General features: G+C 32.6%; 1 long non-coding RNA gene across 1 annotated transcript; it reads left to right on the top strand.

The window, feature by feature from the left end:
• The first annotated feature begins 2,964 nt into the window (after window positions 1-2,964).
• On the top strand, window positions 2,965-4,703 carry LOC149887952 (uncharacterized). Its single transcript, XR_016452649.1, has 2 exons — window positions 2,965-3,080; window positions 3,406-4,703. It is a non-coding gene; the product is annotated as an uncharacterized LOC149887952 (long non-coding RNA).
• Window positions 4,704-15,744: the final 11,041 nt, after the last annotated feature.

The raw sequence follows: 15,744 nt of genomic DNA, 5'->3' as shown, positions 1-15,744 counted from the left end.
TTTTGTTTTTTGGAGTGAAACAATATGTATTTTGTTTTTTCTGTGTTTAGTGATAACTTATTCAATTTCAACCATATATTTAATCTTTTAAGCTCTTTGTTCATACATTTGTAAAGGTCTTTTATTGAGTTCGAGGAATAAAATAAGTTTGTGTCGTCGGCAAACATAATTACATCAAGTTTATCCAAGGCTTTTGTAAGGTCATTTATATATAGAAGAAACAAAAGAGGTCCAAGAATGGAACCTTGGGGGACACCGCACTCAACTCGAAGTAGTTTTGAGTGTTTATAACTATCTAAAAAAACACATTGTTGCCTGTTGCTAAGATAGTTTTTGAACCAGTCAAGGGTTATGTTTTTTATCCCATAGCTTTCCATTTTTTTAAGTAAGATATTATGATTTACAGTATCAAACGCTTTTGACAGGTCTATAAAGATGCCTAGAACATACTGTTTTTTGTAAAAAGAATCACTTATAGTGTTAACTAGATCTAGGATTGCGTGTTCAGTTGAATATTGTTTTTGGAAACCGAATTGCTTTTTATTTAGAATTTTATTTTGGATTAGGTACTCATACAATCTGTTATAGATTACTCTTTCGAGAAGCTTAGAAAAGGTAGGGAGTACCGAGATAGGTCTATAGTTATTAATTAAGTATGTTTCACCTGATTTAAATATTGGTACTACTTTAGCTACTTTAAGTTTGTCCGGTACAACTCCTGTTTTAATCGAAGACTTAAAAATTTCATATATAGGTTTATTTATCGTTGTAAAGACATTTGCCACTACCCTACTACAGATATCATCTATACCTGGAGTTTTATTTAATTTTAAGGAATTTAGAGCAACATTAAGTTCTTGATAGTTTAGTTCTTTGTAGCTTAGTTCGCTCTGGGTATCGCTTAGGTATGATTTGAAAGAGTTATTAGGAGACTTAATTTTCGAGGCAAGATTTCTAATAACATAGTTTTTTTTCTATTACATATACATTAAAATTCAAACCTGTAGAATATCACTTTATAAAATATTTACTTTCTGCGTTCTTTATAGAATACACAAATATCATTTATTGAAGACTAAAAGTTAATCCCCGGAGCGTAAAAAACTGGTATTGAAATTTTATTCATTGGGAAAAACAACCGCCCCTCGCTACTTTTTATTGAACTGATTCATTTAAAAATCGAAAATATCATTTTTAAATTTACAAATGAGTTTGTGATTTTATACAACTACTTTATTTCACGTTTTTTATTTATTTATTTTTTTGTCTATTTTTTTGTGTTTTTTTTTTTTTTTTTTATATATTTTTGTTTATTTTTTTGTGTTTATTTTTTATATATTTTTGTTTATTTTTTTGTGTTTATTTTTTATATATTTTTGTTTATTTTTTATATATTTTTGTTTATTTATTTATTTTTTTTCTTTTTGATTTTTTTTTCACAAAATATATTTTACAAAAAGATGCTAAACGTTGTTCCTTGGAAGATCAATGGGTTAGTCAGAAACAGAGGCAGAAGCAGTGCAGACAGGAGAGGTCTTTGTTTTTGAGGTTTTTGTTTTTTTCATTTTCGAGGTCTTTGTTTTTGCGTTGAAGCAACAAAGTTAAATAAAAAATGTTGAGCAAAATCAATTTTTTTAATGGAATCTTTAAGTTCATGAGTAAATTGTTAAGAAACAAAAACTAATATAAAATTGTGCGAAATGATTTCTCAAAATTAAAAACACCCCCCCCCCCCCCTCTTTCTTACATTCGTCTTTCGCTAAGAAATCAAAAACATTTGGTATCGAAAATATAATAGATTTTGCAAAAAATGGATACGATAAGCATATTTTGAATTTATCATACGCGTTAAAAAATAAAACATTTTAAGATAGTAAAAAGTATGACGAAAGCTACACAATTTCATTTCAACGGAAAAATATAAATTTATACTTTTTTATAAATTTATAATTTTGACAACACTAGTGGATTATTTTCTTTAAAATTTAGAGCAGTCATTATATTATGAATAATCAGTTTCCAAGGAAGAGATATTGCTGCCACTCTCGACTGTCTTCATTTTAAAAATAGATAAATATGCTAAGATTAAGCTTACTTATTGGGTAAAAAGTAGAAACAGATTTGGCTCAGACGAGGATGTTATCGCCGAAATTTAAGCCTGTTTTTAAGGCAAATATAAATTATTTTACAATGGCGACATTGAAAAGTTAGAAAAGTGTAAAAATAATTATATTGTTAACTAGGGAGATTAAGTTCATCTAGTTTTATAGCAGATTGTAAAAGATCGTTTTTTTTATAATTAAAAAACATGGCATCCATTTTGGTTTTTGACCAACGTAAAGTACTTTATTAACAACGCTATTGTTTGCTTATTTTCAATTTAGCATCGGTGTTTTGTTTTCTATTAACAACAAGTAACAACAAATGAAGTACAAACTTCTTTATCAGTAAAAAAAAGAAAAAAAAAAAAAAAAAAAAGGATTTTAAGATGATTATATGAACTTTGATATAAAGCTATAAAACTCCAGAAAAAAACTGCGATACTTTGCATGCTTTGTATGTTTTTTTTTTTTCAACTCTTAAAGACATTGATTGTTATCATAGGGTTGCTTTTCTTGAAAAGAGTAAGTTTAATAATTTATTTATATAATGTGTTGATAAAAAGAAAAATACGTAATGAAAAAAAAGATCGAAATGCAAATGAAATAATGAAAAAAATTTGATATTCTTTAAACTTGTGTGTTTTAAAACTACAATTATTGTGTGAAAATTTAAAGATCTTTAAGCAATAAAAACCAGTCTGTTTACAGTTTAAGATGGAAGTGGGTTTTTTAGTTATAGAATATAAACTGATCATCTTGAAAAAATAGCGAATATTAGCGTTTGGTGGGGTTTTTATAATGCTTCAAATTAAAGTTTTTTGCGTTAGAGTACACTTGAGCTATTATTTGTTGCACTATGCAAAAATTTTATAGCAACGTTTTTGAGTAAGTTAAAACGAAACACAAAGACAAAGATGAGATCGTGAAACATCGAGACAAAGATGAGATCGTGAAATACAGAGTAAAAACTGTAGATATGTAAAGATTTTCTTTTTCTTATTCTTTGTTTTGTTTTTTTAATTATGATCAATAAGCAAAGTTTTATAGTTACAGCTATTTTAGTAATTTATGAACGTTGTTAATCAAGCATCGCAAATTAATTCGATTGATTTCAAGAATGAAAATATATCAGATATTAGATATATAAAGAAATTACGTTATTTGCTGCTTTTTCGTTTATAATCAGGGCTTACGATCGCATGACTATCATCCCTAATGATTTTTTACATTTACTTGTAACATCATGTAGTTCTGTAAAAGTCTTTGAAGAGAACATTTATTTCGTAATCTTTTTTTTTAATAGTTGTAGAAAAGGACTGACAGAGGAAGAGTTTGAATTAAATGAAAATAGAATCTTTACAGCATGATTGATACAGTTTCAATTGCATTTATGACCTGTGCGCAATCGGAACTATTTTAAATGGAGTTGGATTATTTCTCTTAATCAACTGCAAGAATTCGGAAATTGACTTAACACAGAGATATATACTCATTACCCTCTGCTTCTTTGACTTTAGCTTGAGCATATTTCTTTTAATTGAAGAAGTACTTAGTGATTTAGAAGTAAAATTACCTTATGAGATTATGCTAACTGTGTGCAAAGAAATTGTGAGCGCTGGATATTATCTTGGAACGTTTTGGTTGATAATTTACAGGTATTTGCATATCAAGCTTAACATAAGATATGTCATCTACTGGTCAGAAAGGAAAACTTTAGTTGCAACAATATTTTTATGGATTTTAATTGCATTGATGGGAAGCGTCGTTGCAGTTTATCATCTCATATACGACATTGTCATTTATGCTGCTAAAGACATGATTATACTTTTATTTTCTGGCTATGTATACTCTTACGCTTTAATACAGTTTAAAAAACAAAAGGCAGACGTTCGATCCAATCAAAGTAATAGAGGTATATTTAAAGGATTGCTAATATCTGCTTTTATATTAGCGGCATTTGCTTTGTTGGTTGTAATACCAGACATTTTAGTGTTTATTGAAGTTATTTACAGCAAATTTGAAGCCAAAGGCAAATTACTTTCATACATGTGGTTGGTTTACCCAATTTCATTCTGGACCGATGCATTAGTATACATATTTTTGTCTCCTAAAGTTAGATTCGCCCTGAAAAGTAAATTAAAACGCTTATTCCATGATAGGACCATCACAGCTCAAAGAACTGCGTAATTCTGCATAAAATTTTTAACTTGAATGCGAAATAATAAGTAACGGAAAAATCAAAGCATCTGAACTACATTTTTAAAATGTATGTTCAAATATCTTAAGATATGCGATGAAGGATAATGAAGATAAATTTTACTTATCGTAATACGGAACGTAGATTATCATTTAGTAATTATCACCAAACTTAATGGCAATGATAAAGACAACGTTGTGATGACAACAATGACAACAAGGACAGCGATGGCGATTGTTAGTTTAAATATCAAAGCCTAATTTTTTTTTTTGCGTCAAGCATGGGACATATTTGCTTAACGATAAAAACATGAAACGTGAAAATCACTTGAAAACAAAACAACACTTTGAATTATTTCAAAAAATTTAGTTTTTAAAAATATCTATTTAAAAATGATTTTACTTTAATCAGTTTGTCCATTAATTTAACTATATAGCTTTTCGCAATCTTAAGAAAGTTTAATTGGGAGATGGATTGATAATATTTTCTTAGAATAGCGAAAAATTGAAAGGCTAAAAAATCTATGAACAGAAAATCAGCAAGATTAGCTTTAGAATTGGAGCACTTCATTGGCATTGATGATTGTACTTTATTGCTGCATCTCTAATAATTCTTTTTTTTCCTTTTTTTTCGGAAAAATTTTTTTTTCATCTACTTTGAACAACCTTTTGAACAAATGTTTTTCGAACAAAATTATTTAACTTTCTAAATTTCAAATATTTTAATTTTGGTCGAGTAAAAGTTAAAATTTTTATAAATGCTAACAAATGTAGCAGAAGATCTGTGAATTTCCCCCAATGAATTTTTTCCAATGAATTTTTCCCAATGAATTAGTTTGAGTTAAACCAAATGATCAACTTTTAGCGGGGATTTCCTTACGATTGAAGTTGTATTCGAACCGTTGCTTGAAATTGTCGAGTGTTGTATGGTTGATAGATTCTATATATATATATATATATATATATATATATATATATATATATATATATATATATATATATATATAGTTATATATTATATATAAAGAGAGAGAGAGTGAGAGAGAGAGAGAGTAAGAGAGAGAGAGAGAGAGAGAGAGAGAGAGAGAGAGAGAGAGAGAGAGAGAGAGAGAGAGAGAGAGAGAGAGAGAGAGAGGAGAGAGATTGTTCAGGCGTCTCTTTTAAATAAGATTAATAAGGCGTAGCTGTTACATAAATGATATTTTAAAAATGCGTTTGATAAACCTTTAAAGCGAAGCAAAATAACGCAAGCTTTTGGATACTCATTTCATATAAAAAATGAGATACAGAAGAAACTGAGAAGTAAATACCTCAGACCCAGACAAAAGTCCAAATAACAATCTCAACAATAACTTTACTAAGCTCTGTCTTTTTTTTTTTAATAAAACTTTAAATAAAAGTTCCTTTTTGACCATTTTATTTGTTTATTATTGAATAAATGAGGCGAATAAAGACCATCGAACCGAAATGAAGAACAGGCGCTGCTTTTCTTTTCGTGCAGCCGTCAATACTTTTAAGCTTTATTAGCTCTCTCGGTTTTTTGTTTTACGGTGACCATCGGTTCTTCCATCATTTATATTTATCGAATCTACAGCTTCAATAGGCAAATCAGGTTTATCTGAGTTTTTTTTTCAAAAAAGTGTTGAATTGCGTTGAACAGACCAAGCTGGACAAGTTAAATCAACATGCTGAACGGTATTCAATATTAAGGTCATTAGAGCTATACCTAAACCGAAACTACGATATAATTCTTATGAAAGAGCACACAGGGCAGGCTGCAGTACTAGTTTATTATGGAGATTATTTTTTAGGGCAGCATGATCATCCACGGGAAAGAATCTCTTGGCAAGACCAGTGTATGCTGACGTTGCCATTTGGCTAAGCCCGGCGCCCATGATCCTTCCCATCCTTGCGGAATACTCTGTGTAAGCAGCAGTCACCTCCTCCGGATCCATCTTGCTAATACTTTCATGCGTTAGTTTCCTCCAGATCAGTTTTTTACTGTTTCCACAGCTAACAACAGCGGCTAACAGACTACGATAGAAATCTATAGAGCTGTCTTTGCGGGACTAACCTAGGTAGATGAGTCCGAGTAATCCCCAAGCAGTTCTTTTAGGATCTCCGCCATTATTTACTTTAAAATACGTCTGTATAGGGTCTTTCTCCGAATTATTACACAAGTCAAGGCTGACATACAGATCGCCAGCAAAAACCATTAAATGACATACAAAATCATAGAAGCATGACATCCCTATAAACATAGGTTAATATTAGCCTAACCGCATATCGTCTCGAATTGAAATGCGATCGGATTTCATCAACTTTAGACGAGTCTAATCACCCCCATTCTCATCAATTATCTGGATTAAATAGCTCCTATCTTTTAAGGGGAGTATCGCCACGGCACTCAGCTGGTCGGGGGACCGCTGTGCATCTCTGCTTACTAACAAACAGGCTATGCTTCATGTGGCACCCTGTTATAGCAATCTTGCAGAGCGGGGACTTCTCCAGCCATTATTTTGGAAAAAAACTTGAGGGTTTTCTGGATGCCGATGTGCTCTGTGATTCTTGGCTTTACTATGACAATGTTTTTGTCGCGCATCAGTTTGGAATTGAGCCTTCCTCTACTCCAGCGTGGGGCATATCAAAATTTTTATGGCGTCCAGCCGGCGATCGAGCAGACGGATGCAGAACCCTTTTTTACCTATGTTCGTCGCGCCGACGCAAAGAAGATGAACTTCTATCTGATTCACCATTTTAGTGGTTTCCAACCTTTCTGAAAAAATGACCACCAATTAAACAATTTTTTAGGGTGAGTATAAACATCATGGTTGCGGAGAACGCGCGCGATGCCCCTGTCCCCAGCATGTCTGACTTGTGTCATTTAACTGAAATGTTGAGAAACTATGACTCTGATGGTGTGTGTAAGTTTATCAAGGACTACACCCTCATGATGGAACGCTTGATTGAAGTTCGAGTTTGGATCGATATTGGATAAGAAAGCTGAGGTGTGCTCTCAGATTGGTTTGACTGGCGTTGACTGCTCTTGACAAATAATTGGGTTGAAGTTGGAGTTTCGATATATGAACAATAAAAGCTATATCATTGCTGGCAAGATATCTGCCTCCTCACCTGACTATAAGAAAGCAGTCGTTGACGTTGTGTATCACAGCGCAGTAGTCAGGACCGAACTAAAATTTGATATGCGAGAGCTGGGAAGTTGATCGGCTACCTAATCGTTGGCGAATGAGCAAGACAGATGATGGTCAATAAGAAATGGATCCCTGCAGTCTAAATTAGAATGTCTTTTGGAAAAAAGCTCAAAAAAACCCCCGCTAGGTGAACTGTTAGACCTGATCCATGAAAGTAGAGAGGAGTTTGACCAATATGTTGTTGGATTACACGGGTTGAAGCGCAGCCTATCAAAAAAACGTCTGAGTAGTGTCGCACCAGCTGGAAACATGTGGGTATGTGCCTTTCCTCCACCCCATTACAAACAATCGCTCTCATAAAGGACAGGACAGGCATAAACCTTGATCTTGATGTTGAATGGGATATTGATAAAGTCAGACCAGTGAGCAAGGCGATTGCTTCTGGCTATGATAACGTGCACACTTGCACTAACGCGCTTAATCAGTTTCGCAGACACCCTAGTAACAGGTGTGATCTGGTTTTCAAGTATAACGTGGAGCAGAAGATCAAAGCAAAGAGGAATAAATTGACTAGAGATGCCTCAACATCCTGCGATAGCAGTGATAGCTGCTGCAGCGCTAACTATCAGTCCAATTAAAGTTTTGATGGTGTTGGTTGTAGCTGCACTAACTTTGAAGCGGACCTTGATTGTATTGGCTGCGATATATGCAATAGCATTGACGAAGAGAGTGAGAAAGATAGCTGTGTGGCTAACCAAGTCAGTTCGATTAATATTTGAGAGCGCACCACTAGCTGTTATCTCCAGGTTAATCAAGTTCAATAAATTCTAACATCTGTTTAAGAAGCATTGTGGTCTGGGGGTTAATGCATCTGCCTCCCATGGCAGCGTTCCTGGCTCAAACCTCTGTCCCTGCATGGACCTTAAAGGTGAACCCGCGAGAAATATTTGTTAAATATTTGAAAACATGAGAAATATTCGCTAAAATATTTAAAAATATTTCGGGGTCGTTTGGGTGGAGTGAGGTCTTCACTTGCTCGTAGACACCAATCTGGTGCACTATACACCAGATTTTAACTTGCGCGGGTCTCATCACTTTTTGGTCTTTTAGGCATTCTTCAAAGGACCGAACCGTATTTTCTTGGTGAACACAGCCTTGCTGATCCCTTTCAGTCTTCGTTTATTATCTTTTTTCCCGTTTTTACCCTCGTAGAGGATGGAATACATCTTAGGTCTCAGCCCAACGAAATCATGAATGAGGCGGCAGTTACACTCGTCTTTGAACTTGCCCACAACCTTCTTGTTTTTCTCGTCAAAGCACGGATAATCCTTCTGGTAGTCGCTAAAGTCATAGAGATCAGATTTCTCCCATATATCTTTATCAATGCTTATACAAACACCAGTTTGGTTTTCGTAAAAAGCATTCTACAGCTCACGTTCTTATCAAAATTAAAGAAAGTATAAGAGTTGCTCTTGATAATGGAAACTTTGCCTGTGGGGTTTTCATTGATTTTTAAAAAGCTTTTGACACCATAGACCATGACATTCTCCTATCAAACCTTAACTATTATGGTGTACGCGGTATACCCTTGCAATTCTTTAAATCATACCTTTCCAATCGTCAACAGTTTGTTACTTTAAGTGGCACCTTCTCAGACATTAAAAGCGTTTGCATTGGTATTCCTCAGGGATCCATATTAGGTCCTCTTCTCTTTATTATTTGCATCAATGATCTTCATCTTTTTGTCAAACATTCAAATACGTATCATTTTGCTGATGATACAAATCTTCAATTAATGACAACTCTCTCAAAAAACTAAATAAATATATGAATGAGGATATGGCCAGTCTTGTTCAATGGCTCCGAGCAAAAAATATATCATTGAATACTAAAAAAACAGAAATAGTAGTATTTAAGACGCAGTATACTAACTTTTCTAAAAAAAACTAACAAGAATCTTCCAAAATACTTGAACTTTAGGATAAGTGCCCAAAAGCTGGCTTTGTCTAGTAAGATAAATTATCATGGTGTTTTGATAGAAGAGAAAGTTTCATTTAAAACACACAAAAATAACCTTACTCTCAAATTAAACCGTTCCAACGGCATGTTAGCAAAAGTTCGACACTAAGTTAATTTTGAAACATTACTATCTATTGGGTTAGGGAATATATTCGTAGCGTTTTTATCAAAGACTTTTATTTAAGGGAAATCTTTACTTATAATAATAAATTAATCGATTATGTATTTGCCATCGCTGTTTACGACCTCCTCCCACCTTTCGACCAATTTGTCGATGCCTTTCCGCCAAAAATCGCCCGGTCTAGTATCGAAGAAGTTATTGGCCCAGTTTTTAAGGTCCTCTTCATTATCGAAGGTAAGGCCCCTCATATGGTTCGACAGAGATCGGAAAAGATGGTAATCTGTGGGTGCAAGATCCGGAGAATACGGCGGATGCTGAAGGACCTCCCATTCGAGCTCTTGGAGTGTGGCTTTGACGACTTGTGCAACATGGTGTCTGGCGTTGTCGTGAAGGAGTATGGTTTGGCCTTGTCGATGAGGTCTTTTCAGTTGAATAGCTTCATTTACGCGGCGTAGCTGGGCTATGTAGAGCTCCTTGGTGATTGTGACATTCCTATCGAGCATTTCCCAGTGCACCATGCCCTCCCATTCCCACCAAACACATATCATGATTTTCTTTGGATGAAGGTCACGCTTGACTCTGGGCTTTGGCGTATCTCCTGGTGCCACCCATTCCTTCCTTTGCTTCATATTAATGTATAGACACCATTTCTCATTTCCCGTGACGATTCGATACAAAAAGCGCTGTTTATGACCACCTGTTGCTCGATGGCGGGCGAGATGTTGAGAAGCAATTTGAAGACGATTTTCTTTGTTTACTTCGCTCAACTCGTGAGGTACCCAGGCTCCCAATTTTTCAGCAAATCCCATTGAATGAAGATGTTTGAGAATTGTTTTATGATCACAGTTCATTTTTCGGCCAATTCACGACTTATTTGGTGACCGTCCTCGTTTAAAAGTGCTTTGAGACGCTCTTCGTCGCCATTTTTAAACTTTGCAAACCATTTTCGTGCAGTGGACTCACCTATGACACCGTCTTTGTATACGTTCCAAATGTTAAAAATCGCCATTTTTAACATTTGTATACGTTCCAAACGTTAAAAATCGCCATTTTTAAACTTTGCAAACCATTTTCGTGCAGTGGACTCACCTATGACACCGTCTTTGTATACGTTCCAAATGTCCCGGGTTGCTTCAGCAGCCTTTTGGCCTCGATGAAAAGCGAAGAAAAGTAGGTGTCGAAAATGTTGCTTTTTACCTCCTGGATATTCCATTTTTAAGCCTTAAAAGTAACAAAAAATTAAATTATTCCAAAAGACAATTAGGACAGTTTTGTAGAGCAGAAAGAGCTCTATCGAATGAATATTTACACTTTGTCAAACAGAAACAAGTCGTTGTAAAATAAAATAAAATATAAAAACGCTACGAATATATTCCTCAACCCAATATATGTCACTCAAATTTTGGTTTGCATTTACAATATGCATGCCAAGTTTGGGGACAATCTAAAACCGTCTGTCTTTCAAAAATCGTTTCGCTTCAAAATAGAGCAATACGAATAATTCATTTCTGCCAAGAGACTTCTCTACTGACATCCTGTATCTTACATCCTAAGTTCTTCGTTTCTATGATTTAATCCAGTTTCTAAATTGTTCATTTGTCTGGGATCAACATCACGGTCTCCTTCCTTCCATATTTCGTAACTACTTTAATAGTAGGACAACGAGTGGGCATAACCTAAGATCAGTCACTTTTAACAACTTAACCATCCCACAAAAACAGACAACTAAACATGGAATAAATTCCATTACATATCAGATTTTACCCTTAGATCCAAGAATCTGTTCTTAAAGTCGCTCCATCATTTTTACCTAAAAAGTTACGCTTAACTTTATTCTTTACCTCTATATCTTTTTTTCTTTATGTTTATGTGCATTTTATAATTTCTTATTAGTGTATATTTGTATACATGTATGTATATGTGAATACATTACAATAATGTATTCACATATACATACATGTATACACATATACACTAATAAGAAATTACAAATAATGTAGTGAAATACTATTTGCAATGACCTGTGTTTTTTGTAACATCCTTAACACAAAATATATTGATATTGATTGATATTGATTGATATTGATATTGAAATCGGCGTCCAATGCCAGAACGAATTTGTGAAAATGTTCTAGAACCGAATTGTCTAAAAACTGCTTAGAATCGAAAAAGATTTAACTAATTTCTAGAATCGAATTTATTGAACATAGAATGAGATGATCAAATATCATTAAAAGTTTAATGAAACTAAAAAAAACTTTAAAAAAACCCAATTACTTTTCACAACCGAATAATTTAGCATCGAATTTTTTACAGTCGAATTTGTAATTTTAAAACTTAATTACTTTTCACAGCCGATTATTTTAGCATCGATATTTTTTACAATTGAATTCTTTTACAACTGTATTTTTAATGCATTTGTGATGCAGTTCAAAGATGGCATAATTTTTTTAAACTGGTTTTTGTGTTAAAGGTTAAAGTGATCCTTGATCTTTAAAATGATCCTTCAAAAAAAAAAAAGGTTTGTATTATTTTCGAAAATAAAATTTTTTTTTGTTGCAAAACTTTATGCAAACATCGTAAAATCCAACGAATACATGTGAAAATATATCAAGCTTTGTTTAAAATTTAAATAGCAAAATGGAATACAGAAAAATTGAAGGTGACAAACGGAAAACATTTGTGTATGTTGCAGGGGACTTTGGCTACATCAAAAATAAGGAAAGCAATGGTTTTTCCTATCTCCAGTGTAAGCACCGTCATCTTTGTGACTGAAGTGCAAAAATAGTTTTGTTGACTAATTTACTTGTGACAATACATGGTCACACTTGTGGAACTAGGCCCCCATCTGTCATGGTTTCCTCCGCTGTACTTCCCACTTGTGTAGTGGTAGTTGGGAACTTTGTCATCATTCAGGTTTTTTCATTTATGTGTGTCGATCTTTCCAGCTCATCTTTCTGCCCCAGCTTTCGACTATTTCTGTAATCTCATGCAGTTCCGCTCGTACACTATTCAGCAAATGCTCTACTGCACCCTCACCACGGTACAAGAAAGGGCCTGGACCTTGGGTTTGGTAACTTTATATTCATTATAATTTAATGATCATTTACTCACCAAAATTTTTAAAAAACAAATTAAAAATAATAAAAATTAATATCACTCAGTTGGGATCAAGGGTACATATCACTATGCTCCCTTGATACTACATATATGCACCCTTGATCCTATTTTTGTATACTTGATCCGAATCCAAATTTTTACCGTGAATATGTAAAAATTGTCCTTTAAACAATGTCTATATTAGAAATCATTTAATTTTTTATAAATTTTTCTACAAATTTATTCCTCTAATTAGAAAAAAAAAAACCAAAATCAACGAAAGAAAAAAATTAATGCAACAAAAAAAGAAAAAATCAAAGAGAAAAAAAAATTAAAGAGAAAAAAAAAATGTTATTTGTTTAAAAGGCTCAATGTTTCCTCAGTTTTTAAAGTACGAAATTACTTCTTTGCAATATCCTTGAGTAGATCTACAAGACAATTCATTAAAATGCTGTGATTCTAATATATCACTGTCACTGTTATAGCTGTTCAAAATATTATCATTTTTTCTTTTATAATTTTCGAAATCAAGTTTTTTTTTTCTTGTCATGAAGATTTTTTTTTTGGGATAATGCTTTGTGATTTTTTGTTTTTTTTTTACTTAGATTTTTTTATTTCCTGAAGCCTATTCAGTTCATTTTGAATAGGAGTTTTATTGTTGTTTAAAATAATTTTGTTTTTCTTTCATCAATTTTAACATGAAGTTTTCTTTTTCTTGTCATGAAGATATATACATATATATATATATATATATATATATATATATATATATATATATATATATATATATATATATATATATATATATATATATATATATATATATATATATATATATATATATATATATCTGTTATTTAAATGGAGAAAAACAACATTTTAATAGTACTTAAAGTTTTGTGCCTTGCGGCAATTATCAGCTATTAATTACAAATTAGAAACTTAAAAATCTGTTTAAAATACGAATCAAATTTACGTTAGAACGAATTCTGGCGTAATCGTTTAGTCTTCAGTATCGAAAGAGGATAGAAGGAACTTATTAGCATGTCGACTCTTAGATATTATTTCGCTTTTTTGTTGAGCAGGTTGTTTGCTTCGTGCGATAAAATTTCAAACTTCGCGTGAAGGCAAAGGTTACTGGTATTGGTTTCTGGGTTGTAAGGTTGCAAACCTTTACAATTCTCCACTTTATTATAGGTGCAATAGCTTTTTCTTTGAATTTCCAAATTTCCTTCAAAAGCTCGGTATCATTCTTATACCTGACCGTATTAAAAGTGTCTCGCTGATGCCAAAATAAACTTTTTTTTTGAGTTGAAGATTTTTGGAACTCATGATAGCTTGATAAACGATTTTACTTAACAAACATTGTTGAATGGACAAGCAGTTTTGTTGATACAATTGCAAGTGTTTGTTGATATGCTTTTTAACTTTGTAAAATCTTGTGATTGTGCGAATTAATGTTGGATTTTACGTTTCTCATGCAGTCATAACTTACCTTGATGGAATTTCTATTGAATATTTTGTGCAATCTGTGATTTACCAGAAAGTGAAGGTCAACCAATGCAAGTAAACAGTTTCCTACTTTTGTTTTCACGTTCTGACTGAATGGAGGGTCAAACCAAATGATGTTTCGGTTGCGTTTTGTATTTTTAGTCATGGCAACATGATGTTGATAATTGAGTTTACATTTATAGCCTGCTTTTTTTAAAGCCTCTTCGTAAGGTGGAGTAGCATTTTTAAAAATATGAAGATAATCTTAATTCAACAGTGTGAGGCAGTCTTTTGATAACACTAGGTGAGTAGTTGGAATCACAGTTGACGTAACTCATTTTCACATTTCGAGCACGGTCGAAAAGAATTGCCATTAAGATCAAGTGTCACATCAAGATAATTTACGATTTTCATATTGTATTTGATGGAAATAAGAAAACCATTACTTTTAAATATTTTTACGAAATGCTTTTTGATTTTTTCTATCTGCTGGCCTTTTCGTTTTTAAAAATTGTTAGCCCGTTGTCACGATATAGCACGAAATATTCTCTTTCACAATGTTTCAAATAATAGAAAGATTTCTTCTAATTCACATACTTCAGCACCATTGTAAGTCCCCATTGTAACATCGAACAAACCGCCATTTTTCTTAATCCACTTTTCATCGTAGTTAAAAAGTAAAGACTTTCTTGTATGTTTTATTAATGTTTTTTGCTCAGACTTTATTATAAAGTGCTGCTCGCCAAAAGTTATTTGCAATGTTGAACATTTTTTCACTTATTGAAGGATAAAAATCATTAATGTCAAAAGTTAAAAGTTTGTAGAGATGTTTGTCTTTAATTTTTTTAAACCATTCGGTAACATTTAAGGTGCTTTGCCATTGGTTTACAAGGAACTTTGTTGATTTGAGATAAAACAATTTTGCTTATTCTTCCTACCTCGTTTTTTGCTGGATTTTTGCTGGAGTCGAACAGTGAGGTTGTTGATAAAGTTTTCTTTGTGGTCTTTCAATTTGATAAAACATCCAGAAGATCCGTTTATTTTGATTTTAAATATTATTCCCTTCTTTATATATTTTGTCTTTTATTTTTGTGTCAGCTTTTTTGAAGGTGGTGGTGATAGCATTAGTTAAAAGGTGGTTATATTCTTCTTTACATAACTTGTACATATTTGACGTTTTGTCAGGTTTTATAAGTGTTTTATAAGCCTTGATATCTGTGTATGAGTATGTAATGTTACAACATCACACACTGGAGGCCATAGCAGTAGTTGAATTGCAAACATTTTCATCTAACATGGCTGACAACAAAATGTTTTTTATACAATGAACCTCTTTAGGAGCAAGTATTTCTGTTTTCTTCGTGTTTTTTGCTTGATTTTCTAAATAGTTAATTTTTCCTTATGTGATACCTGTTGTTTTATGTACAAAACATATTTATATTGGCCGAAAAAGCTTATTCAACAAAAAGCTCCTTTAAATTATTTGTAATGCGATCCTTGACTCAGTCATTCGATTCTTAAAAAATCTATTGATAATCGATCTGGATTTGAGGTTGCCTATATG

This window comes from Hydra viridissima, unplaced genomic scaffold, assembly GCF_058129835.1.
Source record: "Hydra viridissima isolate aposymbiotic clone 2 unplaced genomic scaffold, HvirCarnegie_v1 scaffold_5, whole genome shotgun sequence".
NCBI lineage: Eukaryota > Metazoa > Cnidaria > Hydrozoa > Anthoathecata > Hydridae > Hydra > Hydra viridissima.
Note: the sequence above shows the minus strand (reverse complement) of the source record. Positions and strands in the feature narration are given on the sequence as shown.